Source organism: Elephantulus edwardii, unplaced genomic scaffold (genome assembly GCF_000299155.1).
Source record: "Elephantulus edwardii isolate Elephantulus edwardi_28Jun2011 unplaced genomic scaffold, EleEdw1.0 scaffold00046, whole genome shotgun sequence".
Taxonomy (NCBI): domain Eukaryota; kingdom Metazoa; phylum Chordata; class Mammalia; order Macroscelidea; family Macroscelididae; genus Elephantulus; species Elephantulus edwardii.
In genome coordinates this window covers 211,567-215,914 of record NW_006399796.1, presented here as the reverse complement: position 1 = coordinate 215,914, position 4,348 = coordinate 211,567, and the positions used below count along the sequence as shown (strand labels likewise).

The following is a 4,348-nucleotide window of genomic DNA, read 5'->3' as shown; positions in this document are numbered from 1 at the left end:
CTACTCTGCTGGCTGGTCCCTGGTGGTGAATGGGCTTGTGTGGTCGGGCAAGACTCAAGATATCACGTGTCTTTTGATTTTTTAAAAAAGAGGGTGTTCGTGTTTATTAAGGGTGACTAATCCCTCTTTGCATTGCTAGCTATACTGAGAGATCCACTGTCCATGGTGCAGGGTCTTGTGTGGATGAGGGTGGGTGGCCACCTGTGTGGTCTTCTTCAGCAACCCACAGGCCAGCTGCCTTTTTCCTCTTCTTCTTCAACAGACACTGTTGCAGGGGCTGCTTGGCTGGCAGGCGGGCTCAGTTGAGACCATGGTGAACAGCTGAATGTCTTGTGGATTCTAGTATAGACCTGTGACCAAGTTGTACACTAGGGATCAGAGGTAAGGGATAAAGAACTCCTCGGGCTGCTCCTCTTCCATGTAATTGGGTTTCAGCTCTGGAAATTTCTTTAGCCTGTCTTTGGGCAGTGTGATGGTATCTTGCTTGATGATTTCCAGGACCCATTCCACTGACAGTTCAGCTCCAAGTTGTAGCAACCTTGGGCTAAAGAAGGTGATCACCAGATCATTATTTTGCATTATATACTTGCTGTCCATCAGAAAGCTAGACAATGACTAGGGGCGATAGAAGGAGAATTGATGCCTTTGAGCTGTGGTGATGGAGAAGACTATTAAATATACCATGGATTACTAGGAGAATAAAGAAGTTCATCCTGGAGAGGATGAAGCCAGGCTGTTCCTTAGAGGCAAGGATTCTGAAGCTTCTGATGACATATTTTGGACATGTTGCAAGGCAGGATCAGTGCTTGGAGAGGGATATCATGCTTGGTAGTGTGGAGGGACAGCGCAGAAGAGGAAGATCCTAGATGATATAGATTTATTCAGTGACCGGAATAATGGGAGTAGGTCTATCAGAGACAATAAGATTGGCACAGGATAGAGCAGGGTTTAGGACTGTTATACATAGGGTTGCTATGAGTCACAGGCGACTCGATGACACATAATAACAACAACAACATCCTGAACTGAAGAATGAATTTGAAATTATTCAAAGAGGTCTTGTTTGTAAAGCAGTGCACATACCAAGTTTGGGTTGTGGTGAAGAGAATGTGTCAGGCAGGAATTGATGATCTCCAAGATCATTCAAATCACTTCCTCGATGACATTCGGGTCTTACACATAGTCTGGTGGAGGGGAATCATTGGAACTCATGAGCCTCTCAATGACAGTGTGGCTTGTTGTTGCAAAACCTTGCTGTGTTTTTTAGACAACAAAGCAAACAAACTGATGATCCCCTGGCAGCATACTGGTGGAGAGAATGAGACTGTGCTGACATATTTGCTAAGGCAGCCAGACAATTGGTGTGAAGATAGTTGTCTTGTCCTTTTCATGTTGTACTGAATGATTCTCATTAAAACCAGTATTAGGAGACTCTAATGAAATTTCAGTTAAAACTTGTTCTGAATACCAAGTAACATTTTTAAGATCATTTAATGAATGGATCTATTGATGCCATTATCTTCTGCAAAAATCAACAATATTATAAGAGCCATATACACATCGTGTAAATTCCTTTCTTCAACATGATACACAATTCCAATGATTGGCAAAACAAGATTTTCCATATCTCTACACCAATATGTATGTTTTAATATTACTGTTTTGATGGAGTAATGTGTATAAGAGGAGAGTTGCCTAATCAGATGTCTGCTGTTCACAGGGTGCTGTGTAGAGACTGTTAAAGTTAATATGGAGAGCACGTGGAATTGATGAGGGGAAAGGGCTGCTATCTTGTGTGTCCTTAAAGGACATAAAGGCCTGGTGCATCTTCCAGGTTGGCTAACACCAGGAGAAGCAGGAGACTTTGGTTGGCCAGGGGCGAGGAAAGCTCTGAAGTTTGATGCCCACACCGCCGAATGTGAAGACAGCCCAGAGTCCAGTTGCTACTCCTGATGCGAGTCCATAGAGGAGTTGTCCTGCATCAGACTACCAAGGGAGAACATGGGTGGGGATGGTTTTTCCTTGTATGATGAAGTTCTACAATAAAGTTTTCACAAGCTTGCTCATATATATGTAAGACATCAAACTTGAATCAATTATTTGTGACTGATGCTTTGTCATATAACTTCTTTGTGAAAGAGTTGGCAGGAAAGAAGAGTCACCATTGTTGATATAACTTCTAATGATATTTCATAGGTAATATCTAAAAGTGGAATATCACTGATTAACTGCATCAAACAGCAGATCAATTCTTCCAGGCGATCCTCTGAGTCGGAACTGTAACTGCCAGGAGATTTTTCTTTATAAGTAAAATGAAGTTGTAATTCCTCCTCAGACATCTCACAGATGAACTCTTTCAGCAAACAGCAAATAATAAACAGAGCATTATGTGTCTGCCAAATGAAAATGTGGTTCTGACATTCTGCTGAAGGTTCTACTTCTTTGGTTCGGCAAAGGAAGACCTTAATCAGTGCAGCAAGGTTTCCTGTTCAAGGACTGTTCTCAACTAAAAGACTTGCAGACTGAAATGATAGCCTCCTCCAAGAGCTTCAGCTCTACACTGCTAATTGGTGCAGGGAAAGAAAAGGAAAGAAGCCGATTTCTGAAAGGATCATTCTCAGAGACATTCTGTGCCCGATAACTTCTTCAAATACTCATTTTTAGAAAGGTCGCTGATTCTGCTGCTGTTTGATCCCATCTTTTGTTTATTATTAATTTTAATGAACATTTACAGAGATTTTGGATTTCCATTCATTCATTGATGCACTTTTCTTCGCCGCCCCCCCCCCCTTTGCTCTTCTCTTTGAAAGGTAAAAGAAAAATTCCTTCATTGGTATACAATACCCCCCCACCCCCATCTCCCGCAGTATACTCCACTCTGCAACCTTCATTCTGGACTCTTATGATAATCATAATACCCTATAATATATTGCTTTTAAACTGTTCTCTCCCTCATCTGTTTCAATGCAGTATACATAATTTATCCAGTTTTTTTTATGTGGTGCATAGCTTGTCTTTACACCTTCATGTCTTCAAAGCAACCTGTCTCTGCAGATGGAAGACCCGCTTCCAGCCCCAAGGCAAGTGGCAGCAGTAGGGAGAAGCCACTGTGACCACCCAGCTTGGGGCTTGCAGGCTCAGGCCTCCACATTTCCAGGTCCTTGCTGCTCCACCCCCAGCTCTGGCCTGTCTTTTAACTTTTGACTGCTGATATCAAATGTGTTGCTTGTGGATCCTAGTAAGACAAAATCCTTGACAATTTCAACCTTTCCTCCTTCTATCTTGATGTTGCCTATTGGCCCGGTGGTGAGGATTTTTGTTTTCTTGATACTGAGATGAAATCTATATTGAAAGTTGTAGTCTTCTGCACCAAGCACTTCAGGTCTCCTTCAACAAAATTGTGTCGTCTGTATAAAGCAGGTTGTTGCTAAGTCTTCCTCCAATCCCAAAGCCACATTCTTCATAAAGTCCAGGGCTATAATGATTAATTCATCATACAGATTAAATAAGTATGGAGAAAAGTTATAGCCCTAAAGCACATTTTTCTTTATTTTAATCCTTGCAATGCTCCCTTGCTTTGTTTGGACAATGACTTCTTGATCTACTTATAGATTTTGCATGAATATAATTAAGTTTTCTGGGATTCCCATTCTTTCTATGTTAGCCATAATTTGTTGTGATTCACACTGTTAAATGTTTTTTGCATCATCAGTAAAATACAAACATGTGTCCTTCTTTTATTCTCTGCTTCCATTCAAGATCTATTTGACATCAGAGCAATATCTCTGGTTTGGCCTATTATTACAATTGACATGTAAGTCCACTTTGTTGGAAGTTATCCTCTCTTTCACCACCACACTGTTTTACCTAGCATAGCTTTTTCCAGAAATGGCTCCTTCTGACATACCCAAAGTATATGAGTAGTAGTTTCATGATTTTGTCTCTCAGTAGCGCACTGGCTCCACTTCCTCTGAGACAGATTTGTTTTTTCTCCTGTCAGTCCACAGAATATTCAATACTCTTTGCCAATAACACAATTCAAAGATATTTATTTTTCTTTGGTTTTCCTTATTAATTTTCTGACTTTTAGATGCATATTAAGAAATTAATAATACCACAGTGTATTTCAGATGAATCTTAGTCTTTAACAGAGTATATTTGAGGTGTGATGATTTTGATGAGGGTGTGAGCTTTCTCAATGGATACGTTTCCTAGGCAGTCCAACTGTTATTATGGTGGTCTGGTGTCTGGGGGTGGGGGCTATAATAGGAAGTTAAATGAAAATTTTGGATTGTCTTTGATTTTTTCTGCTTTTCAAACCCATTTTATTTCTCTCTCTCTCTCTCTC

The 4,348-nt window shown here is 40.7% G+C and overlaps 1 pseudogene; it reads right to left on the bottom strand.

The window, feature by feature from the left end:
• Positions 1 to 255: 255 nt before the first annotated feature.
• LOC102861582 lies at positions 256 to 2,698 on the bottom strand (annotated as a pseudogene).
• Between the last annotated feature and the right edge of the window lie 1,650 nt (positions 2,699 to 4,348).